Source organism: Drosophila melanogaster, chromosome X, assembly GCF_000001215.4.
Source record: "Drosophila melanogaster chromosome X".
Lineage (NCBI taxonomy): Eukaryota > Metazoa > Arthropoda > Insecta > Diptera > Drosophilidae > Drosophila > Drosophila melanogaster.
This window is the reverse complement of record NC_004354.4, coordinates 2,974,714-3,001,651: the sequence shown is the minus strand read 5'-3', so window position 1 is coordinate 3,001,651 and position 26,938 is coordinate 2,974,714. Positions and strand designations below refer to the sequence as shown.

The following is a 26,938-nucleotide window of genomic DNA, read 5'->3' as shown; positions in this document are numbered from 1 at the left end:
CAGCGACATGGCGGCGGAACAGAGAGGCAGAAATTAAGCCTGGCAAGAAGTGTCGATCAACAAATATGCCAAAAAATCATGAATGGGGTAAAACTTACGACAGAATTTCAGCAGCACCTTCAACGATAAAGTACCTCATTAACCCAATGTGCCAGCATTCAAATTACCAAATCGCCTAGAATAAGGTGTAGATTAGGAACGTATATTCTCGAGGCCTATTATACCTATACATGCCTATTCATTATTTTGTTCTTTTTTCCTTCACTGGCCTCTATGTTATTTTAAAATCACCTGTTGATGGCATAATGGGTTAATATGCTCCACATAAGCGGGAAATTGCGACAGCAGAAAAAAAAACTGATTGCTTAATTAGAAAGCAGCGCAAAAAAAAAAACAAAACAAAACAAAAAAAAACTAAATAAAAAACCAAACAAAAAGCGGAGCAGCCAGAAAATGAAAATGGCAATTGGAAGTGTGGAAATCATAAAAAATAGGCGAGAAAACGGGGCAGCTGTGCATTTCGCGGCTTAAACCTGTGACTATGGCGACAGAAGAGGAGCTATGTGGATATGGGCTGAATGGTATGGCGTTTTTCCGCTTTTCCGGAAAATGGGCTTCGGTTTCGGTTTCACTTGGGCTCTTTTGCCTTTTGCCTTTTGCCTTTTGTCAGTTGCCAGTTGCCAGTTGCCAGATGGCAGTGGCCCGAGGTGCCATGCCAACCCTCTATTGTGGCTTTTAAAACCCTCGAAAGGTTGCCCATTTAAGCCGCTTTCGAAGCCCTTTTATCGTTCGGATTACAAATCACGCATTGATTGGGATCTATGATTTATATCATTAGTATAACAGAAAAATCGACAATTGCTGCTGGCAATTTCCGTGAATTTTCCTCGGCCATTCCCCATACCAGCATTGAACTTAGCAAAGTCTGCAAACGATCGAAAAAGTCGAGAACTTAATAGAACGAACTTATCTTCAATTAGGTTTAATTATTGCCCATTCTGTTCGACCAATTATACATTATATACACTTCTATGCATATAACTCCAAGAGATTGAATATCTTTCACTAAAAACATCTATTCAACAAAAAAAAAAAAAAAAAAAAAAAAAAACTGCTGATTTGCCGGTTACCCAACTTCCATTTACACAGCCATTAAAGGGTCCAGATTTGACATATTCGTGCTACAGGCTTTCTTAGTAAACTAACTTCTCTCAAGAAGAAGAAAAAAAAATGAAATTATTAAAAATGATTGATTAATTGGCTTCACTCCGAGCGCCAAGATACAGTGGTCACTCCTATCAAATGGCCATTTAAATGCTACAAACCGAAGAACAAGAATGACAACAGTAATAATTATTACATGGCCTTCAAATCGACAATGTGCCTGCGGCTTTAAGCCACAACTGGGCTCTTTTAACCGGAAAGTAGAAAGCAAAACGAGACTCCTCAATCGACTCCTCAAATGCGACGATGAATCAAGAAGTGACGGCTGAGTCCCCGGAGGCCCCGAAAAGTTGGTCTAATACCTCACGAAACGAAATCCGTTCAGACTTGAACATCAATTTGATCCCAATTGAGTCGAACGCAAGCCAATAAATTATTGTAATAAAGTTTAAAAGCAGCTTAATTCATGAAGTTGTACAACTATTTGAACAGCGAGACAGGATGAGAGATTCGCTTTACGAAATGGAAGCAATTCACTTTAGCTATCCATTTTCTATGTATGTACGTCAATGCGTCGCTAACAAGTATTTTATTTTAAGGCAACTAAATAATAAAGTTAATTTATCGTTGGCAAACAAACAAACCACTTAAAAAGCCATACCAAATAGTGTGGCATACATTTTTCTCATGATTCCTAGTTTCACATTTTAATTGTTTACCATTTCCCCGAGAAAATGGTACTCTGAAGTCGTCTTTTTCGCCCCAACTCAATTAAAGTTTATTTATTTTGGAAGCTTATATAGTTCAAGATCCCCCAGTCATTATTCTATTTATTAACCATTGCCAGTTGTTTGTTCCATTCAATTAAATGGGAATTTATTTTCCGCTTTTGGCTTTAATGCGCCAATTGTTTGCACATATCGTTGAACAAATGATGGGCCATATTTTTGCCACCTGTATATGTACCCATATTTATTTGTGGAGTGAGCCAGGGGCGATTCGTATTTGTTCTATGATTAAAAATAAATAAAGCATTACGAGAAAATGCCGCGCCAAAACTATTAAATGCTCGTTGGGGGCGCTTTTTCGAGGGGGGATTGCATGGGCGTAAGGGAGTTATAACCATGGCATGCCATGCCATGCCATAAGGGTCATAAACATTTTGCGGCCCAATGATGTATGGACATGTGAGGTTTTCTCTGCTGGAAAATCGGTTGGGTGCTGGTGTTGGGTGGTTGGGGGGGAGGGGGGAGCCTCCCAAAATGGGGGGCTGCACAGCAGGTGCTTAAATGGCGCACAATTAAAGGGGGAGTGGAGTGGGGGTGTGGGAAGTGGTGGCGGGCACGGTTCATGGGGGCAGAGGTTGCCTCTGGACGGGAGGATGATTGTCGGCGGTAGGGGTTAGGTGGTAGGTGCCACAGCAGGCGGTAAGGATAATAAATTTTGGTGCTCCGTAAAGTACAAAGCAAAAAAAAAAAAGGAAATCAGGGATATGAAACGAGGCGAACTATAACAAAAGCGGCAACTGAAAATGTTGGTGGGCGGTGGGCCCTGTGTCTCGCCCCCCCAAAATTTTCCATTATGGCCCCCTTTGGTTTCTCTTTGTCCAAGTCACGCGTTTCATTGTCACAGCAAATCCGAATACAAGTGACCCCAAACTACACACCACTTCAGGCCATTCTGCAATCCCCTCTCCCCCCCCACCACTTTCCACCCACAACCCCAAAAGAAAAAATGGAAAGAGCTGTTGGTCAAAATAATAAATTTGTTCAGGTTAATAGAGTTATTTTAATTTATGTGATTTCATGCGGTTTTCATGTGGCTTTTTGCAAATGCCACCCGTTGTTTGAATGAACACCCCCACTCGACTGAGCCTCTGCACTTGGGCCCGCCCCCAGTGCCACGCCCCTTTCCACCTGCTCAATTAATGACACAACACAAGGTTTCGACCCATTGATCATTTCGCTTTTGCGCTGCAAATATTCTGATTTAATTGATTCAATTTCTTTTCATTTCTTTTCCCCTCGTTTTGTGGCATAAATAATTTACTATAGTTTATGGTATATATACCCATATACAGACATTCAATCGATATTTATGGCTAAAATGTAATTGGCTTTCGGGGTTCAGCTGGCTGAAAATTGAGATGAGCAATAGGGACACATCTTGTGGCAATTGAAAAGTACATATACGATACGATATAATGGGAAATTGTTGGAAAGTTTTATTTCTATGCTGTTTCCAATAGAGGAAACTAAATTTAGTGAGCTGACTTTAAGTGAAACCTATTGCCCCGCTAAATAGGGCTACAAATCTGGCCGCAGCTAACTCACTGAAAATCGGATCAGAAAATCATTTTCCGGCCGAACTTTGCAGTTTTCCAAAGTTTTCACCTGCTCGGCTGCGTAATCGCACCGCATCCTGTTGCTCAAATTGAGGGGCCATCAAAGAGCAGAAAGCAAAAAGCAAAAAGCAAAAAGCAGGAGCTGCAGCCAAATCTTCGGTTGCATTTCCTGTCCCACAATGGGAAAGTGCTGATGATGATGATGCTGCACACTGCGCAAATAATTACCAAATTGATTGTCAATTGGTCAAAAATAACAGAAGGCAAAACGTTCTTCATTTAATGGTTTAGTTTGAATTAGATATAAAAATTGTTACTGTTTGCCTCTGCAAAAGTCTGAAAACAGCACAAAATGGGCTTAAATATGTGCTATGTAAAATATTGAAAGAAGAACCGAGAGAATTAATTTGTTTTTCGCCGTGTAAACACTGAAAACTGAGTGGTGGCTGAGTGCTGGGGCAACAAGTGTTGCACTTAATTTGCATGCAACATGCAGAACGCATCTCTTTCCCTCTCTTTCGCACTCGCATTCGACTGACTCCCCCAGCGAAGATTTGCATACAATCAAAGTGAAACGAAATTGATTTGCCACTTTGTGTCTGACTGGGCATCAGCATCAGCATCATCATCATCACCCATCTGCAACCCATACATTCCACCCAGAGATCCCGATCCCCGTCTATAAAGCCCCATCAGCTGCTGCTTTCAATTTAGCAAATGGCACTGTTGCCATCTCATTCGCGCCCACGCCGTCTGTCCCTGTCGCACCGCTCAATTATTAATTTCTGTCGCGTGCCAACTTGAAAAATGATTGCGCATAATTGAAGTCGAAATGATGCCCAGCATTTTCGTTACTGTCAACGCCTCCAAAATCCCCAACGAAATGCTCAGCCCACTTTATTCGGTTGCCAACCACCTGTTTTCATGTGTGATAAAAGGATTTAGTGACGAATGATATACAGAATTGTGCACAGCAAGAAATCGAATAGCTAATGTGATTGGAAAAGTACAATATTTGAGAATTGTGAGCAAACGACGAATACGCATTTTCAAAGGTTTCTCAATTTGTACATTATTCTTTCTACCCTCATTTTTTGTCAATGCAAAGCCCTTTATTTAAGCTTTTTTTTTTTTTTTTTTTGGTTTTTACACCTGCCCAAGTGTCAACTTTCGGGGACCACACAATTCGTCAGCCGAAGACGGGGGATTCACAAAAATACTACTACAGACGGGCACACGCATGCATATCGATTATTTTCGCAGATCCTATGAATAGACCCAACCCAAACCGCCTGGCCCATAATTATAATAAATATTTCAAAGTAACCCAAGTGAGAGACAAGCGTGAGAATTTAACGTTCGGTGCGCTCGTCTTTGTTTTTTCCCTTTCCGTTTTCATTTGGTCCGCCTGCAATTATATAATTAATTATTAACTGCAAAGCGATGAAGAAGAAGGAGAAAATTGTCTGTGGCATGCAAGCGCCGCATGAAAATATCCTGAATGATGGCCAAATCGGGGGCTATCTTTGGTTTCTCGACAATTTGTTGATGGTGCCTGCAACTACATTTGTTATTTCAGCAGGTTTTTACTATCTACTTAACTTTATACATATTTACAATAATTCAAGTCAACTTTCGGCACACACACAAAAAAAATCTTAAATTTTCACCCATTTAATGTCTAACCTTGCGAAATGCGAATCTAAAACTCGCCTTGCGATTCGTTCCCAGCTTAATTCAGTGATGTTTTTCTGCATTAAGTCGAGAGAAAACTTTTGCAGATCGTAAATTATTTTCACCGAAATAAAGCAGGCGAGAGAGAGGGGAAAACAACGCACTTTGTCTGTTGAAACAAAAAAATCGTAAATTTTCATAATTGCATTGGACACAACATCTCGCAATGGCTTCTATATATAGTACATATATTACTGTATATTCCGGTGGAAAGTCGGGCGGACAAAGAAGGGGCTAAACGTAGGGGGGGAGGGGTCTGTTCTTGCTGCTGAAGACTAAACACGATTTCCTGCCCTCGGGGCGCGGCGGCAACAACGTGTCGTATGAGCAATGTCTCGGTGCAAACTCAAGGCGGATGTGTAATCATTTTATCATATTACCCCCGCACATTTCCCCACACTTTTTTGCCCGGAACCTCGTAACCCCGTAACTGTGTAAGTCCGTAACCGTAGACGGGGTCGCCCGTTGGGCAGTGTTTTAGCCACGTTTCGCTCGTTAAGTTCCGTCGTCTCGTTGATGGCGGCGCAAATTCAATTAAATTAAATACATGGGCCAGTCGTGGCGAAAACTGGTGAGTCTTGGGCATTTTTCGCACAAGAAGAAAACTCAAAGAGGCCGAAGATGGCCAACAACAAGCGGTCGGTGTCTGCATTTAAATTTCCGCTGAATTGCGCTCGGTCGACGCTTATAAATCTTAATTAATTAAAATACACAAAAATACACAGCACAACAATAAGCTTCGACAAGCCGGAAAGTTTTCGTGTGCCAGGCAACTGGGCATTCAAACGTGGCCAAAAAAGTGAGTCAAGTTGCTGGAAACGAATACGAGTACAAAATTAAATCTATTATCATATACATGTATAATTTAGTATATAGTTTTGGGACTAAAAGTATTTTCAAAATATATTACATGTATCTTACCAGCTACGATGCCACATGACCACGCAAATGGAGTTCACACCAAATTTCACAACGGAATCTTCAATCAAATTCGAGTTACCATGGGCTAGATTTCCGTTTTCCTTTTTTTTTTTTTGTGAGCGTGTGCGGAGAGGGTGAGGGGGGGTGGGGGCACTTAAATTTGCCCCCAATTGCGGCGGCTGCTGCAAGTTCAAGACGAACTTCCTAATAAAGTTATTATGCCCCAGAGTTAACAGCAATTACACGGGCCCTCATCGTCATTTAGCATCTCTCAGCATCTGTCAACGTTATTTTATTTTTTGTTATTTTTTTTTTTCTATTTTATTTACTTGTTTCTTTTCCCTGCCCTTTTTTTTTGCGGCCATCGTCATCCCATCCATCGGCTCATCATCAAACGCCCCAAAGAACAGTTAGTTTCTTTCGCTGTTTCACCATCGCTGTGCGCTTTTTGCTTGCTGCGGCTCCTCCGTTTTTCTAATCGAAATGATTTTGCTTAATTCATCTTAATTAGAAGAGCCAAAAGGCAGAGCCCAAAGTTTGCTGACCGACGGACGCAGCTCTCAGATCTGTTGGATTTCTCGGATTTCTTGGATTTCTTGGTATTCTCAGCTTCTGCATCTGGCGGCAACTAAAATATAAATAAATAAAATAAAAAACACACACAATACAAGAACAGCAAAAAAAAAAATAAAAAAAGAAGTGGGAAAGAGAATTATATTTGCCAGCTGGTTGCTATTTATTTAAAAATTTTAATTTGCGCTTCTGCGTTGCCCGTTAGCTTTTTCGCTGGTCACCCAAAGTTCCTCACAAAAACAAAAAAAAAAAAAGAAGAAAAAGTCGCAAAAGACGTTGTGTATAATAATGGTAAAATATGATAAGCTCAGCTGGGACTTGTTGGTATCAGAGTCGATCTGAAAACGGAAGTGGATGCTTGAAACTGAACTAAATGAATTCTTCTAAATTGGCGGTTAAATTCCCATTCCCAGAAGCGTAGAATTAAGAGCTGCTGCGGTTTCTTATAGCTGTTATGAACCTAATGGGCATAGAGAAGAGTATTTTCAACGAGATTGTACAGATGGAAAAGAACGCAAGTTAGCAGAGTTTAAGACATCGAAATGGTTTGAAAAACAAAAACTCCATGCCAAATTTGAAAGCCAAAGGTGGTGCTACACACATATGTACTACATATATCAAATTCGTTTTGTATTGTAAAACATTTTGTATGCATGAATTGCGAGCCCTACGATTACAAGAAAGTCAACTCGTATTGCTATTTTACCGTGTCGAAATGCTACATTTTGCTGACTTACAATGTGTGTGTATTTGTTCTGCAGCTTCGGCAATGAGAATATTTTCAGTGAGTGCCTTACAGGCTTCTGGTTTTCTTCTCCTTTTTTTTTTTTGCTGCTGCTGTTGTGCCAAACAGATATGGCAAACTGGCTGCAAAGACTGAAGTCACTTGACTGTTTGCCTTGCCACAAGATTTGTGCGAAAGTTTGCGACAGTTTGCCACAGGATAAACTTGGACTTATCGCCATAGCCGCACAAATTGAAATGTATTTGGGAAGTTTTGGTTTTTGGCTTTGGCTTTGGATTTGGATTTGGATTTGGTTTTGGTTTTCGGAGACTGGGGGACACTTGGAATCTGTCTATATGTTGGCGCCATCAACTGGCGCCAAATCATTCGCAAGTCTCAATGACACCTGCACGGATTGTCGTGTAACACTTTGATTTTATTTCTCCCTGCCTCCGTGATACAGACATATATTTTTTTTTTATTTATTTACCTCGCTCGGCAACGGGTTTTCAAAAGCGCGAGACCACGCGACGTATACGCAACGCGAGTCTTGTGTTCGGGCGAAAAAATGTTGGTCGCGTGGGCGTTTCGTCTTCAGACAAAAAGCAAAAAACAAAAAAAAAAAAAAAAATAAAAACAGACAACACATATACGATATAAACCTGCCCCGCAACTGTGGGCCATAACTTTGCATTTTGTTTTTATTTTCATTTGTGTGTTGTTTTATATTTCGGCTACGGCCACAGAAAACATCAAATGACAGAGAAAAATGCTAATAACAATAACAGCAAAAACGGGCGACATCAAAACAAGTTTTCGTGTCGGCTCACACTGCCAGAAATTGCAATTGAGTTTGGTTTACTTTGAAAACAAGTTTAAAGTTTATGGCCAGACAGTCAGGGGGCTTTAACTTTTGACATCAACTTAATTTGAAAGAACTTCCAAGGAGTTTATATTGCAAACACTTTCAGTTTTACTGCATATTCTTAATATGTTGCGATGTTTAAAGAACAGGAATAACATGTACCCACTTGACTTTGTAGTTAATTAGGAATTATCTATGCTCTGGTTATAATAAAAAATAACAATTTTCATATTTATTTCGAGTGACTGCAATGTCACTTCTTATCGGCACCTTATTGTTGACAGTGCCTAATACTATTATAATTAATCATAAAACTATAAACGCATTTTATTGTGTCGCTGTTTTCAAGTCGAATCAAGCCAAACTTCATCTTGAATTTGTATACTTTTGCGCATTTAATTTGGTCTTTAGCTTTGCCAGTTAACCAACCAACCGATTTTTATTGCAGCCTCACTTTGATTTGATTTTGGCTCGAAGACTTTAAGTTTTTGGTCAAAGGCAAATTGAAAATTGTAATAAATAATTTGTGGAGGCCCGGACAACGAACGTGTTAAGAAAAATCAATTATCTAATTGTTATCGAATGGGAATTGTGGGCGTAGAAAAATGGGAATTCGTAACGATGATTAAATAACATGTTTTCCTCAGTCGCCAGTTGACCCAATTTTAAGAAATATATGCTAAGAAATATTTGTATTTTATTGATGGATGACTTATTTGATAGCTACATCTCCTGTTTTTATGACATAGTTTTAAATAATAATATATAAAAACGAACATCGATTTTATTGATAAGGAAGCTCAGGTTTGTAAGTTTTTTCCTTGATTGTCATTGTAGCTTATTTATTAGTTGACATACTTTTAATTAGCTGCAGTAAAAAGTTATAAAAAACGCTATTTTTCACCTTAAAAACTCGCTTAATTATATGCTGCCAAAATTCCAACGACCCATCAAATGCTTAACTCGGATATTTTCCAATTTGAATGCAAATAATAATGGGACAAAAAAAAGGTGAGATTTATGGTTTCTATTTCTGGCGATAAGGGAAGGGTCCCTCCGTTCGGCAAATGAAAAAAAAAAAAATGTTAAAACAATTTATTAATCAACACGGGCAATTTGTTATATTTCCTTGGGCCCGGGAGTTGAGATCAAAGAGCCCAGAGAGACTCGAGCATCTGGAATTAGTCAGTGTTCGAATTTGGCAAATGGATCGTAAATCACTCGGCGAACGCTCAAATGCTCAAATGCTGAATCAGATCCAGAATGCAAATGTTTCGGTTTCATCATAATGATCAGATTTTGTGAGGTGATGACACATTTTTCACGCGCTTATTTATTTTTTTTTTTTGTCGTTTCTAAGCTGAGATATTAAAGACATATTTCATTTGGTTCGCTAAGATGACGCTAAGATATATTTTACTGGACCATTTAAGTAGTATCAGGGCGACTTGTGTGGGAATCTGGGTTTATTTGTTCACTTTTATAGACCAGCGGGGCTTCTTGCATTTTGCATTGTCTTGGCCGCAAGGTCGTTTGGGGATTTATTTTTGGTTTTTCAGTTTTTCAGCTTTTTTGGTTTTTCGTTGTTTTTTTTTTTCGCGGCTTAAACGAGATTTGAATAATTGCAGCGGTGAGAATTTATGATGTGTGCGAGTGCCGGAATTAAGCTGACAATAATAGCGGGCGAAACACTTGATAAATTGCGAAAAAATCATCGTTAACATGACCTCAATTAAAGTGTATTGCTCAATAAAAACTTTAGTTCATTGTGAATTAGTCAGAGTGTTTAAAGACAGTTGATTGTCTTTTATTTATCAACATTTCGGTGTAGTTAATAGTCAGTTATTATTTATTGTTTTAAACTTGTGACAACATCATGTGATGCAGTGGGGCTTATATTTCTCGGGTTTCCTTTCCATCGAACCCTGTGCAAATATCCGCAGATAAAAACGAAATAAAAAAAAAAACACGCCACCATCATTTGTTATGCTCAACCCGAAAAGGCAAATCTTATCGGAAGACAGAAGACAGCCCGGAAAAAAAGAAACCCAACCCAGAAACCATTCTTATCAGCGGCATGTCAGGCCCGCCGAAGACTTTACCCAGAAACTGAAACTGAAACTAAAACCCAAACCCAAACCCCAAGCCGAACCCCCTGAAAAACCCACCAAAGTCCCGCTCACATTTAACCTTTTTTTCGGTGGCGTTTCGAAATTGAAAGTTTGCCGCTGAAACTGGTTTATTTGGCTAAAAAAAAAAAAACCAAAAGCCAGCAACCGCAGCGGCTAACTGCAACCAACTGCAACTAAAACAGCAGGCACAGTGGCTAACTTAACTATAATTGAATGACATCCGAATACTACAAAGGATATGATGTAATATCCTTGACGCACTTTTCAAATTAAAATCTACCAGTAATACTGACACTTTATTATAAACAATAATTATAAAATTTAATTATTGTATGTTTGCCGGCAATGAATTAACACTGGCTGTTTTTAATTGCATTTGCCTAAATTTTGTATATGCATGCAGTTTGTATTTTGAAAATAATGTCCCTCCTCTTTAGCGGCTTAAAAATATAGATTCAATTTATTTGCGTAGAATTTAAGCCACGGCCCAGGGGCCCAACCTCAATTTTCCACATTTGGGGATCTTTTTGGCCGACTTTCGGGTCTTATTTTGGGTTTTCGGTTTCGAGGCTTTCAGCCATCGTATTGTCTGCGTTCTCCCCGTATTTTATTCGCTCGCTGTTGGCTTTGTTTTGGCTGTTGTCTTGGTGGCTTTTTTGGCTAATTTGTGTGCACCTCTCCTGTCAGAGGCGTGTAATTGCCATGGCAGTTGGCCGACGGGGGCGTGTTGCCACTCCCAATTACCCAGTTTTTCATTTTCATTTTTTTTTTTATTTTCGGTTTTCTTTTTCGATTTTCCACCGTTTGATATTTCGGAGGCTCAGGTTGTTTTTGGGCAACTTTTGCGAGCGAGCGAAACCCCGAGACAAACCCGAAATTATTTACAACTTTGGCCTTTGCACACAACAGCGATGACGCATGCACCTGTCAGACAACCAAATTCGCCTTATTTAGCCAGTTTTCATCCTTAGGCATTTGAGCTCTTTTTTGTTGAAAGTTTCTGTGGATTCTCCGAAAGTGTTAACAAACAAATGGAGGAGAGTTTTTTGAAGGTGCCATAAATAATTACAACCAAGTGGCAGCAACTGAACTAAATCAGAACATTTCAACTCGGGTTTTGAGGTTTCCAGACGGTCAAGTTTGTGCGGGATTCTGTCTTCAGTTTCACCTCATATCTACATAGATAACATATTATTAGATAAAGAGTTAGTACTCAATATGTCTTTGTTTAAGTTGTTTGAACCCGGTTTGCCAATGAAGGATTCTTTTTCTAGCCGACTTCACCAGGCCTCCACTTTTCCGCACATTTTGAACGACAATTCCCTTTTCCTTCCGTGACCTCATCGCGTTGACTGCATCTGCATCTTGGCTTTGTCCATCTGTCGGTGGGTCTGCCTGTGTTTAATTGCACTTTAATTAACTTGCATTGTTCAAAGCGTCGTGTTAGCCCTCTTTGGGGACCCCCTTAACCCCTGTTTCTGTTTCTGTTTCTGTTTTATATATTTTTTCCTTTTTGTGACAAAGAAGAAAGTGCGGTGGCTGTCAGTTGTTGTTTGTATTTGTTTAAAAAGTGTTGCTGCAGTTGTTGGGCTCAGTTCGCATCAATGTGTCGGTGTGTGTGTGTGTGTGTGTATCTGTGTTTGCACTCTGCGCCTGTGGGTGTGCGTGCGTATCTGTGTGAGTTGTTTTGAATGCCAACTCAAACAGTCAAGTGTCGTGCAGTGAACTGTCAATAGAGTGTACCAACATTTCGCTCTGGCAAATAGAAGCAACTCGTTTTTTCCTCGTCGCAGATGAAGCAGACAGAACAAAAAGAGTTTATATAAATGTGAGATGCTCAAAAAAAAAAAAAAAAAAAAAACCATAGGCGATACAAGTAGATAGAGTATATATACCCTATCATATTTTATTACCTTAAAATCGCTATTTTTCGTTGGCCAGTTCAATTGCTCAATAGTCATGTTGCATGCTTAGATGATTCTAATTAGTCATGTGCTGAAATATGGACTCTGAATGGGAACACAATTCTCGTAATAATTCACATTGGGCAATCTTTCGGGGAAAAGGTCCTTGATATATACCCTTTGTATGCCGTTCCGTAATCCCGTAATCGGGTGTGGGCGCCACTCAGCTAAAACAGTCAGTCTGGGGCATCGCTAATGAGACCACGTCTTGGTCTTGGTTGAGCTCCCCATTGTCCTTGTTCTGGCTACGACTTCCTGCTTTGGTCTTGGCTTTTGTTCCCCAGCTTGCAGTGTTCCAAAACCCCATCTACACCGTTCCGCTAGTCCGTTTCAGTCATTTTCCAGCCCACTTTTCCCGCTTTTCCACCTGCTGACTAATCCATTTCATTGAGAGAACGCGCCTTACTCGCCGCTCTCGACTGTGATTTAGTTTATGAATGAACTCGGCATTTCATTCATTCCCGCTGCAGCTAAATACTACGACTGAAAGGACGAACGAAAAAAAATCATGGATTCGTGGGTGGGTATGCGAGCACATGCACACCTAGGCATATATACACACACACAAACACATGCACCCGAGGACATGCAACGGTATGAAGGTGAATATGCGCTTCCGTCTTTGGCGAATTCCTGCCCATGTTTTTCTCGTCCTGGGCTGCCAATTAAAATGCCACCGCCAGGCAAATGTGAGAGTGCCTGTGCCTGTGCCTGTGCCTGTGCCTGTGCCTACCACAAAACCCGACGATCCTGTCTAGCGCAATTTGCCAAGGAAGCCAAGATGACGGTGGCGATGACGATGGCAATGGCGATGACGGAGGAGACCCCTTTTAATGACTGTAAATCAAGCGTACTTTGCATTTCGCCATCCGCCACATCCTGGCATCCTGCAGGCATCCCACATCCTGCGACACTAAGCTGCAGGATCGTGACGCAAGGGAATTATCTCAGCAGTAATAATTTAGCGCGCTAGCTCAAGTGCTTATTTAACTTGAATGCAAGAAATAATGATGATTTGTGATTTTGAGATATTTATGATTATTTAACAATTTATGTATGTATGTTACTCGTAGCCAAGCATGTGGTTTCTCGATCTGCTCATCCGTGCAGTACAGTGCAGCCTGGATTGGGGCAACAAACCCGTGTGACATGCAGCTCGAACTATCAAGAGCCTTGACTGACTTGCAGACTTTTCCCGGCGGTGCTGCCAGTGGTGCTGAAGCTGCTGATGGAGTTGATGGTGCTGATGTTGCTGATGTTGCCATAAGCCTGTGGGCGTGGCCAATTAGCATTTGGACATTCGACAGTTTGCTGGACAGCATTTGAAATGCCCTGTTTTTTAGGCTAATAATAATAAAAAAAGAGAAATTGAAAACGAAGAAATTGAATAGGAACAAAAGTTACGCAATTCCCATAATTTCTTCTAGTTTCTATGCGTATTTTGGGCGAGCCTGTTTCACATTTGTTGCCTGGATATTAAAAAGGAATTAGAATACCTCTGGCGACACAGGGTACGTCTATCGCAAAGGGTTCACAAACGACCCCCCCCCCCCCCCCCCCCTCCACCCAGCGGGCCAAATGAGTCACGTTGCAGCCACGGACCGGAAGTGAATGATGCAGAAAAAGGCAAAAGCAAAAGCAAAAGCAACAGCAACAGCAATAGCAACAAGGGCAAGGCAAACACAAAGGACATAAAGTCCACCCCCGAAGTCAAGGAGCAGAGTTGTGACGTTGACAAATGCCTCGGAAGGGATCTGGATCTGCTTTCGAGGGTAAGTGACTCAGGCGGTAATCAGTGCACCTGCGCCTGGGCACGCGACCCCCTTCGATAATATACATATGTACATACATATATGTATGTAATATACTCGTGCACAGGCCGTTTGTCCGTGAGTCACTCAAGCGAAAAGTGTCCTTTTTCCTATTTGGGCAACGTTTGATGGGCACGAAATTATGCAACCGGCAACTATACAAAACACTTTCCTCGGGGAAATTCAGTACGTCAGTCAATCAGTTAGTCATTCGTTTATTGGCCTGAGTTCTAATTTTACCCGGGCACGTGACAGAAATTAGCATGCATCCAAAAAAGAAAGGGAGAATTTTGTTTCGATTTTAAAGCAGCTAGAACATATTCATATAAAGTATATTATTATGCTGCTCTTGATGTATTTTTGTAAATGGAAAAAAGCAGTTATAGATAAAAACCAATGAATGGGTTTATTTTTAATGCGCCTTTGGTAGCTCCAAAATATGATCAAAAATAGTAGTATTGTTTTGTCCACCAATAAAACTGCGTATGCAACCTGGTCGCTTCTCTAATGTTGCAAATTAGAAGCGCTCTCTCTAATGGTGAAAATTATTGACCAATTGCTACGCAAAATTTTGCGGTAAATGTTGCCATAAACCTGGAAATTTGCAACGCATACCAGTAATTCATAATCCATCCGCAAACCGTCGATGTTTTTGTAGAACATTCGATGACCTCATTGTCACATTACACTGGGGGGGCATTTGCATAAAAATGTTCTGATATATGTTTTCGTTTTCAGGTTTTCGAATGATTAAGCAGAAATAAAATAAATTAAGCACCAAAGAGGAGTTGAAACTAGAATGCCAAAAAAAAAAAAAAAAAATTGTACGTTTATGAATATTATATGTTCGGCAAAATGATTGCACTTTGGGGCATTATTATTCTAGCGAAGTGTTTGATGAAATAAAGCAGTAAAATGCATATAGCATCAATTTCGAAGCCAAAAAACTCGACACAAAATTAATTTATAGAATTCGCTTGCCGTATTTAACCATCCAAAATACAATAATCCACAAAAAACAAACTGCAGAACCGAAATGGTTGGTTAATTACTGGCGAAATGTGAAAAGTCCAAAACTAATATTGGTGTATTGTTGATGCAGTAAAGATGAGAATTCAAGCTAGCCTGTTTTTTTTTTCTGTGTCAGCTTAAATTGAAAATTATTGATGGCGAAATAATTATTTCCTCTCATCGACGAGAACTCTTCAAATGAGGATGAGCTGGTTGGTTGTAAGAAAAAAAAAAACCAAAGGTTATTATATTATTATAAATATGTGTGCCTCGTTTCCCTTCCCTGATCCTCGGCACCGCTCTTGTTTTTTTTTTCTGGGCCGGCTTGGATCTCTTTGATTTGTGGCCTGGCTGGCTCCCCGACTTGTTTTCATAATGAGGCGCAAAGAGTTGAGGTGAGAATTATGAACAGGTAACCAGGGGCTTGCCGGCAATGGAAAAACTCCTTCGAGAAGTGGACACATTAATTGCTGGCAGAAGGTCGTACACGCAAACCAATCTCATCGGGATCCTGCCCTCTTCGTCTCCGTTCACAAATTATAGATTAAGGCAAATTATGATTCCCGACGTCCGAAGTCTGTCCATTCGTGTGGGAAACTGACAATGACACGCTAAAGACCCGCAGATCCAACAGATCCCGCAGATCTCGCAGATCCCGAATATCCCAAATATCCCCGGGCTGCGCACGTCTGCTTTTCTAATCCCGAAACGGCAGCCTCACTTCTGTTTGTTAATTGCAATTGGGTGTGTGCAGTTTTCACAGGATCATCACAGACGCATTCCGGCTCACAGGAAGCCGTGTCGCCAAGGTCCCAGGGTCAGAAAATAAGGCTACAAGTATTTTCCGACCATCACCACAACGGGGGGCGGGGGTGCCATTGCCCATTTACCTGGGCACAGGTACAAAATGACTTCACACAATGCTCGACAAGGGAACAGCAACAAACACCGCGAAAAAAACATCACAAGAAATAATAGTTTAAAAAAAAAATTGAATTAAATAATGGAGCATTTATAGCATTTATAGTTTGTTATAATTTGATCAACTTAAAACGATCATATATAAGCGTTACAGTATAAAGTTCGACAAATTATCGTAGATTTTCTCGCCGTGTAGAAAACAGATATCACCAGAAAAGTAAGGACCAACTGCAAAACAAACGAGCGAAAAAATTCAAAGAAATCAATTGCAGGGCCCAACAGGCACGTCTTCTCTGTATCGCACTGAATGGGCTAGAAGGTTTAAAAATCGGAGACGAGACGCTGGGTGAGTCAGGGAATCGGGGAAGCGGGTATCCGGGGTATCCGGGGTATTCGGGCAGAAGTGAGACACACGCACCAGTAAAAGACACGCACCGAGAGCAGAAGAAGGGCCTGTCGATCCTGAGCAGCTACCGGAAATGCAGCACATTGCACCACAGCAGAAACATCATCTAACCAACAGCCATATCAACTTGTAGGGTGCGGGGGCCACAGCAAAATCCAGCTACGAATGCAGTTCGTGCGTTTGCACTCGATTTTTCTCCACTCTCCTGCCTGTGTATATATATATTTTGTTCGTTTTTTACTCTGTTTCTGTTTCTCGGTCTCGTTTATTTTCATTCCCTGATTTGTGTGAGCCGCAGCTGTCTCGGGATCCAGTGTTTCGAATATATCTGCAGAGAATCGTAAGAAATCGAGTGATTTTATCAGCCGCAGCATCGAATCGTTCTCGGGGGAATTCTATTTTAAACAGGGGGCTTCTCGGGAGTTACAGGCCTACTCTAATTGGAGTCGCAATATATAGAATTTCATTGCAAATATTCTCGCAGAATATGAACGAAGCAACAAACAGTTTAAGACACTTAAGATAATTTGAGGAATATATTGATTATATTGAATGTTATTATTAGATATTAATTGATATATTTCGATGGCGATCTCTTCGTTTGTATACTTTTCGGCCCACTGTGCTAGCTGTTACTATTACTTTGAAAGCCAAAACTTAATTAGCCGCATTAATCGCATTACAAATTGTCGCTGGTCTGCATTTTTTCCCATCGCAAAAGCGGAGCAGAAAATGTTGGAAAAATGAGAGCCCAGGAAAATGTTGTAATGGAAAACTAAATGGTATAAAGTGCATGGACGGGATGCCATCGCTGCACTTGTCGCACTGCTCCTTCATATTTTTCTGCCTCCCCTTCTTTTTTTTCACATCTTTTTCGCAGTCTGACCTCTGACGAACTCTGAGGAGCAGCTGTGCTGCAGATGTGTTGCTGTTGCGCTGCTCCTTCTGCTGCAGAAACATTTGCCACTCCAGTATTGCTGCAGCGATGTTGCACCTTCCGATTGCGAGTGAATTTAATTGACACCCCGGCGACGGGCAAAATCTGCAACTGCAATTAGCCAGGCCACAGATTCCAGAGCGCCAGAACAGATACTCCCGTCAGATAAACAGATACTTCAGTTACTTTTCCCACACGCCACTGACTTGGTTTTTGGCTTGGCCAAGGTTGCCGTTGCAAGAACAACAGCAACGGCCAAGTTCTCTGGCCTACAAATTATGCAGAAATGTTATAACTTTTACTGCTTGCAAACGAACCCATTCTCAAGCGGGACAAGGTTGCCAATTGACTGTGAACAAAGTCAGAGAAATGGAGAGATCGGGGGAAATAGAAAAATGCGGCCAACAGATACGGATACATACATACATGGGTTTTGATGGATGAGCTCGGAATGAAATTATAATAAAGGGCATTGGGTAATAAATAACACACAATAAGAGAAATCTATTGACTTTTGAGAACAAATTTCATTCGATATTCGATCATTTTTTTTTATCATTATTATTATTTATGTAATGTACACATTCTCATTTGAATGAATTCCTGAAGTCTCCTGTAATGTGATGTTCACAACTCAAACTTCTCTCCGGTCGTTCGTTCAATATATTTCCGAATAATATTTCATCAAAATTATGCCTAAGCAGATCTTGGCTTCCTCTTTGGCTTCTGATATTTCCCAGATTTCAATTGTCATTATATTTAACTGCTGCGGTAGGTGAACGAGAAATGGGATTTCAAATGCTATCTCATCCGCTCTCGTTCTCCCTGCCCACCAGCTGTCTCTTTCGCTAGGTGTGTGTTGCAACAACCATGAGCGAGCAGTGAAAGAGGCAACTATTTAGATGGCATTTAATAGCCCCCCGGAGACACGAGGGTTAAGCGTGTGAGAAAAGCCAAATTCCAGGGAAAAGTCGAATGAAAAAAAGGGCGGTAGGTGCACCAAAAATTATTGTAAATTTTATTTAATTACTAATGAAAATATCAAGGATTGTGTGAGAGCCGGAGACCAAAAACAGAACCAGAGACAATAAAGATTCCAGAACAAGAAAAGGGCGATCGTAAAAATGTCAAGCGAGGCCGGAAGATGCGATGCCCAGAGCAGAAGAAAATATAAAGAGGAATTCAGGGCGGCAGAGGTCAAAGGTGATCAAAACAAGACAGGAAAGGTACTCGTAGATAGCAAGGGAGGATGCAGAGCAAGCGCACATGCGCACACCCACTCAAAAAACCCAAAGATTTTATCACTCAGCCATCGATCATTATTGATTATTCAAATATCTTCAAGTTTACATTACAATCACACGATTTCAAGCAGACTGCAGCTGATCTGGACAAAATGATCCTTGGTGCCATCTCTTTTTCGCACTCTAGCCATCCTTTTTAGTCACGTCTCTGTCTTTTGAGACTTCATTATAAACAAATCCTGTTCGACAGATACACACACACACACACACGTCCCGAATCTTGAGATACAAGATACAGAGATACAGACAACCTAATGATGCTCATTAGATGTCTTTAGGGCTCTTCAAGCAGGGAAAACCAATTCCCAGACGGAGACGATCTTTCGTAGAATTACTCAACAGGCAAGTTGGAAATTCTCTCGGTTTCCCTTTTTTTTTTCCTCCATTTCCCGTGCTCCGTAAATTCTAGACAATTTGCAGTTATTTTTAGTTTAGGGAGTGAGTCGGACGAATGAAATAGCCTATATAGTCTGAGATTTTCCGGGATTTATGCGGCAGACAAGCGCGGCTTCGACTGGCAATCGTATATTTAGACAAAGCACTTAGGATATCTCTGTGTGTGGGGGCGGAAGGAGGGGGAGTGGCCATTTGTGGGGGTCGTTGTCTCGGCCGTTAACATTTCCAATTTGATTTAAATCAATATATATGTGTTTCAGAAATATAAACTCTAAAGTTTATTAAGCAAAAAAAGAAAAAGTATTTAACTTTATATGTAAATATATAAGCAATTTAAGCAAATGCATTGGCATAGAGCTTAGCTATAAACTTAATAGGCGGTCACCGGTTTAAGTCTGTGTAAACTTCATTATGTGAAATTGAATCCGAAAAAGGTGAGAAAAACAAACCACAGAAGTAAGACGGCATAATTACCAGGCCCCAGTTACTCTTCAAGTCTTTTATTTCAAGCGCCTTTTGCTTTGATAATTTGTGTTTTCCGAGGGGAGAAGCCCCTTCGCCCCGCTAGCTTTTCGTCTCAGTTAATTTGTTGTTTTCATTGAAACTTGCGCAAAGTACACGGAGTTTCCCAGGCCAAAAGTAAAAGCTGCGCTTAGGTGTTTTTCGTTGGCGATACCTAATTAAGTCGACAGCGAAGGCAGCTTTACCACCCTAACAAACTTGATCGAACCACATTTTCTTTATGGCATTATTACATCACAAAATGGCAAAGAACGAAATTGGAAGAGATGGACTCCGCCTAAAACAAAGTTGTCACGAATTAAATCTAAAAAAAAATAAAATTTTTAAAGCAAGTGAAAAATGATGGCTGATTTTTCATCATATATCCTGATGGACATAGATAAGGCCCATATATATATATATATGAGCTATCCTGTTATAAAAACTCCTCTCGTATCTATATCAAAAAATGTACAAATACAAAATGCGCTTCATAGCCAGCCTTTCCCCTAAAAAATCTCCAGGCAGATGGTTAAATTTTTTTTCTCATCGCCTTTTTGTTATGTATAAATCTGAAATAAATCGCTGTCATTTAAAATTCAGTCAATGGCGTCGCAAATAAATCAAAAATTGATTGTAACGCATTTAAATACATGCATATTTCATCTGTAAACCCGAAGAGTGGGGTGTAATCGATGATGGGTTTCGATTTATAAACGGGGTTCTGACAGGTCAGCGAACAGGTTGAAACATTGCCAACGTTGTGCTAAAAGTGCAGCTGAATAAAATAATTTCTCATGTTCCATTTGCTGAAGGAATTTCGAAGCAAAAAATCAGCTGTTGCGTTAAACTTTTAAAAATGAAGCCAAACAAAGTCATCTAAACGCGTACACCTTTAAATACAGTCGTCACATGGCCAATAAACCCCTTTTTAATCGCAGAAAAACCTAGTTGAGCACTGTGAAAAAAATGAAGGGGGAAAGAGCGATGAAAATCCGAAAACCACAAGACACAGTCATGCTGCCCCTCGAGCGCTTTTCCACATTTTCCATTTTCAAGTTCATTGTCACTTGCCGGCAGAGAAATGGGGACCTCCTCAAAGGCGACGACCGCTAACCAAGAGCTCCGAGTGCCATAATCCAATTATGAATTTTCACATAAATTTTTACTCAGCCCCGGACCATAAAAAAAAAAACTTAAATGTACATATATATGCTTATGCTTTTGATGGAAATAAGCGAGAGTGTCCCCCCGAAAATTCCCCTATCAATCGGGGCGATTGCTCTCCTAATAATAACAATAAATTTCGTGCATGAAACCATTCAGTGAAATGGGGAAAAACCCGAGGAAAAACCGCTGGCTTAATGACCGAACTTTGCAATGCTCTGACATTTTTTTGTATAAAAACAATTTAATGTAAACTACTTTCTCGATTAATGGTGAAACATAGTTTAAAAAAAGTTGAATCCATATTTTTTTATAATTTACAATAATTCTTAACTTATGTAATATAAATACAATTAATTGGGGATATGAAAACAAAAAGTAATTGTACTCTATGGCTGTGTATTACAAACTTACAAAAATACTTTAGCTGGTGACAATTTCGAAGACTGCGAGATTACTTTATTTTTATCAATCGGTCTGCAAGAGAGAAGCTGATAATGTCGGGTAATAATTACAGCTAAAAAAAAAAGACTTTGTGATTGGGACGAAAATGGGGACTTTGGGGGCTTTTCTCAGAACGAAAGGGGCGACTCTGGTCACAGAATCTTCGTGGGGTGGAGGTGGAGAACCTGGAGTTGACTCATTGAAAGTCATCAGGGCGACAACGTCAACGTCATTGTCAGGCTGCAGCCTGCAGCATCCACTCCATTGGCAAGCCATCTCGAATCCATCTGCAGCCGAAGTCATCCTATCTCAAGACCCCATCCCAAGACCCCATCCCAGGTCCCCATCCCATCCCATCCCATCCCATCGTCATCATCATCATCATCTGGGTGTCTGAGTCTACATCTTCGTCTTCATCTTCATTTTTCGCTTTCAGCTGCCCCATCAAACCCATCGAGTATGACAATTTCATTTATTTAACATGATTTTTTCGCAGCGAGTGTCACAATGGCTGAACACATATATCTTCTACTTACATATATGTATGTATGTATGTATGTACATATGTATATAAATGCATATACGTTTAAATACCCCAGAGCAGAAGCAAAAGGGTACAAGATGCAGATGCAACTTTAAAACGCAATCTGAGGGAAAATGTTGAAAATTGCTTGGCGCATTTATGTAATGAATGCCTTGATTAAGTTATCTATTAATTTGATCGATCGTCGAGAGCGAATTATTGTTTTAGCCACTAGTTCACTGCTTATATATTTTTGGCTAGAATATGCATATGTGCACATCAAACTAAATTACTACTATATTTAAAAATCTATGAAATTGATGTACTATGGTCCACATCGAATTTAATTGCAGCATTATCTTGCCACTCACCAGCGCCGATTGTCACTATTCTATTCCCAATTCTGGAAGCCCACTCCTCATTTATTTTTCCGTCTCTTATCACAATCAGAAGACCCCCTTTCGAGTGATCAGCTCGCACTTTGGGTAACGAGGATGGGAAATGAAGGGGATCCATTGATTATCAGCAATTTTCATACAAAAATGGAATATCGAAGTGGAAAAGATGAGAACAGAGTCCAAATAAAATTCTGAAATGAAAGCCAAGTGCCAGGCGGCGACGTGGTGAAGTGGCTCGACCCTGTCTCAAACCCCCTCCCCCCCTCTCCCAACAATCGCCTTCCTTCGACGACCCTGCCCACCAGAGGCGTCTTCATACCCCGCTTTTCATTTCATCAATGGGCTACGTGCCTTTTCAGCGATTTTGCAGCCTCTTCTGCCGCCGAAAATAATAATAATGAAAAACAGAAAGGCAAAACCGAAAGAAAAAAAAAAAACAAAACAAATAAATAGCAAAAATATATATATCATAATAATAATATTAATACAAGCTCAACAATGTGAAAACATAAAAAAAAAGGAGGGGGAAGCCTGAAGGATGGCAAGTTGTAAACTCACGATTGAACAAATTATATTGTGACTTATATTTAACTTAAATATTAACGAAACGAACGAATTGGTGTATCAGTATTTTGGTTAATTTTTCTTTTTATCAATTTCGAAAGTGAATGGAAAATCGAAATTACGACGGCGCAGACACATACAGTGAATCCCCGGAGGACGCGGACAGACGGACGGGTGGCAAATACATTTCAAGTTTCGAGTTACAAATGAAGCGAGGCTAAAACGTTGGCAATTTTAATTACTTACATTTCACTTTTGTCAAGCGAACGGCAGCCGGTCAAGTGCACCCCTCGCCCTCCCTCCCCCCCCCCACTGCCTCTCCCACCACGAGAATACGCCCCTGTCCGTGCCACGCCCCCGCCTCCCAGAGTTGGATCCCAAACGTGCTATAAACCGGTGCACCCACCCCGCTCATTCCCCCACCAATCGGTATCCTCCAAAGACGGTCGAGCCTTCCACGTACACTGAGAAAATAAAAAACAATGCAATGTTATAGTTAAAATTCAATAAAGTTTAATCAGCGAGTATCCTTAAAATATCTTCAAATAAAAGTTCACACTTTGAAGGCTAATAGTTTAATTTATATTGCTAGGAACTCCATTGTTTTTTTTTATCAAGTATTTCTCGCCGTGTACTCACGACTCATCGAGTCGCATTCGCAGGCAGCTGCTTTTTAACTAATTACCGTTGCGCCATTCACCTTGAGCCGCCTGTCGCTCCCAACACCCAAAACCGTATACCCCCCACGTACAAACCATTTTGCTACCCTTTTCACAGAGGCAGCATTAAATTTGCAGACCAAAGCCAGAATTAGCATTTTAGTTTATATATTTATATGACTAATGATCTACAAGTTTTGTTTTTCTTTATTATTTTGTTAAAACTGAACACACTTTCACAGGGTATTTGGTTGGCCGGATTTTTATATGTGCAGAAATAATTTAGACAGCGAAAGTAATCGGCAACGAGTTGGTTTAGGTGGCTTGGACTGACTGATGGACGGATGGGGAAAATTTAAATGAACTTGGGCAAAATAAAAACCCACTCGTACGTGAGGCCAATGGACGGGACCGAAATTCACCACCGCTTTTCTTTTCGCAAAGAAAACTCTAAGACTTCATCGTGAGGAGGGGGCAAACGATGTGGGCGCTGACTCGACCATTTCCATCAGCAGCTGTTGCCAATGACCCCCACGAATCGAAGCAGTCGCCTTACACACCCGACCATATTAGAACCAATTCCCAATTAACTGATGCACAGGATGGGATTTCGTCTGGCCGGTAAGAAATACGACTTGGGTTACAGGCTACAGGCCTACAACTGAAACGAAAAACGGTGACTGCAAATCGTAATAAATTAATTTAAAATATATTTGCCAGCTTTTGATAACTGTGAGTTATGTAATGAGAAATTATGTCTTCGGAGTCTGAATGATTTACTCATGCCCTCACAGCGTTGAGCTACTCAATAATATAATCTTGAATTCAAATCTTGAAACTGCAACTGCCAGTCACTGTGACGGCGCTTAACCTTTGGCTTATTTACTCTTGGCTACCATTCAGCGACACTTCTTTCTCTTTTTTTTTTTTTATTTTTTTGTGAACTATCCCTTTGAAGAACGATAATTACATGTCGTCTTAGGCGCGCGAAGGGGTTGTGGGAAAAATGGGAAATGGGCGGTGGTGGATGGTGGGGCAAGGCATGGGGGCAAGGCGCTTGCACTGGCAAAGTGTTAGTTACATTCTGCCCGGCACGTAATTTGCTGATTTTGAATTTCGCCAGGCGACGGCGGCAAATGAAATGCTCCTCATTCTGCATTTTAATGCGCCCCAGACTGACAGCCATGGGCGGGGGCTTTTCAGGGGGATGGCAGGCGGGGGGGGGGGGGAAAGAAAGAAAAGAAGGAGGAGGTCTTGATCCCTTTCGCTTTGCATTTTGTTATATTTTTATTTCACTTTATTTCTCCCCGCTGTTTTTCTTTTTTTTGTATAAGGGCTGAAAACTATTTGTTGCTGCCGCTGCTGTCAACTTTAGGGGCGGTGTACCCGGGGGGACTTTGAGTCAGCATCCCCGTTAGTACCCCCATCCCCCTTTTTTTTTTGGCTGGAACATATTTGCACTGTCTGGCAATTTTTAAGCAATTTCAGCATGACTTGGGTGGGACATTTTCCCCATTTCCCCTCATCCCCTGCCGCACGCCTGGAAATGCTGCATCCTGTTTAAATGTTTTCCCTTTCCATGGCATCTTTTTACAGCCAGGCGAAAAAAAAGGGAAAATCAAATGAGGCAGAGGAGGGTGCAGGTCGCGTCGTTGAAATTAAAAATAAATTTCACAGTAAACACACATAAAAAGAGACGCTGGCATTGGACTCTGTACTGAAGGGGGGCTTGTGGGGAGTATGAATGGGGATTAGATGCAAAGAAACTCAATCGCTGGAAGTCCTCGGGAAATTTAACATATCACTTTAGTCGCCATCGGAAGCTGGCTGACTAACATTTTTAATTCAGAACTTGGTGTAAATTATAATAAATAGTTTAAAATAAGTTATCTCAAATTTTGGAAAATTCAGCAAACGTTTTCAGGGAACCAATCAGTCGGGTAAGCCGATAAGTCCCCGGCTTTCCAGGGTATCGGTTTCGAAAAAAAGGCAAAAACACGGGAATTTCCAGGGGAACACGGCGCAGTGCAAAAAAAAGGAAAAAAAATGAAAAGAACGGCCGGACGTTCAAAAATAGTTCGAGGAGTCTGCAACAATCCCGGGGGAAGGACGACGCTCCAGGAGATTGGCGGTGTCTTTCTGCCCTTGAATCCCAGAATCCCGGAGTATCGGGAGCGGAAAAGCGTGCCAAAGTACAGCTGTACGGGAGATGGAAATGGGGATGAGGTGGCGTTACGGGAAATACGGGAATACGGGATGTGGACTTCGGATCGGTGGTAGGGGACTTTTAACTTACACGTCTGAGTGCTTATATTTAGCTGCCTGGCAACAATGATGGAAAATCCAAATGGGGACGGCACTGAATGTCTGCATCTGCAGTTGCCATGGAGAGTTCTTCCCTCCGCACCTTTTAACCATATTAATGAGCAGCCAAAACTGTCAACTAAAAATAGCGATAAACAGAGCATTTGATTTGATACAATGCTATGGAAATAAGTCTTGAATTCAAGAAATACTTTAAAACGTTGTATAGATTCCATGAGTTTATATATTTGAAAAGAAAAAACCACAAATTAGCTATAACAAATTTGTTTGGGGTTAAAAAGGGTGTGCGTGATAGGGGAGCTATCTGAAATATTTAAGGACAAAACTTGTGCATGCATTTCGATTTTATTGGTAATATAGTGTTTCAAAATGCTGCAACAGAAATCCTATCTTGCGAATGGAATTTATGGGATCTGGCTATGAACCTTCTTATCGAGAAAGGCTTTTTGTTATAGTTTGTTGGGGTGTTTATAAACAATTTTGGACTACGCATATGTAGAGGAAATGCCCTGACTATGCAACAACGTTCGCCTTATCTTTCGTCTTTGTGTAAATTTAGAGCGCAATGCATTGATATTCCCATACGGCGGCCATAAATTACATGACAATTACTTGGGGAGCCGAAGAAAATCAGCGGTGCTTGGAAAATCCCCCCTCGAAAAGGCAAGCAATGCGTGGAAAGAGGCGCGAAGAGAGAGCGGAAAATTGGAAGAGAGCCGACACTTCATCACTCGCTCCGAATTTTCCGATTTTCCGGCGGTGCCTCCCTCACACGCGTAGTTTAAATTGCGTTCGCAGCAATCGTGCCATAAATTTCCCTTCCGAAACTTGTTTATTTTGGTCTTGCATGTCTCCAGTGCCGAAATCTTCCCATCCAACAGTCCATCTTCATCGCTGGTAGTATCTTTGTATCTTTTGTATCTCCCTATCTCTCGTGGAGCGCACAGCTTGTGTATCGATTCAATTATGGGAAAACTTAGAATCAACTCATCATGCAGTCGATTGATTAACAAGTCGCACCTAGTAAAATGGCTCCCACAGTGTTTGAGTTTTCAGCTGAGCTTGGCTTTACTACAAGTGTGACATTTGAAATGTTCTTAAGCCAACTAAAATTATGCATGCAGCAAAAAGCGCAGGAATGTTGGCACTT

The 26,938-nt window shown here is 40.8% G+C and overlaps 1 protein-coding gene across 4 annotated transcripts in view; it reads right to left on the bottom strand.

Annotated features, from left to right (window-relative positions):
- The window catches only part of kirre (kin of irre), a 394,149-nt gene that overhangs the window by 132,881 nt on the left and 234,330 nt on the right, over positions 1-26,938 (bottom strand). For 3 of the 4 annotated variants that reach the window (NM_001258578.1, NM_001258579.3, NM_080320.4), the window contains 2 exons: positions 6,493-6,791; positions 6,164-6,441 (listed from right to left, as the gene is read on the bottom strand). The gene's annotated coding sequence lies outside the window, so the exon portion shown is untranslated. Of the gene's footprint in view, positions 1-6,163; positions 6,442-6,492; positions 6,792-12,370; positions 12,467-12,538; positions 12,602-26,938 lie in introns of those variants that run through there. The other variant, NM_001272267.1, reaches the window with a different exon arrangement.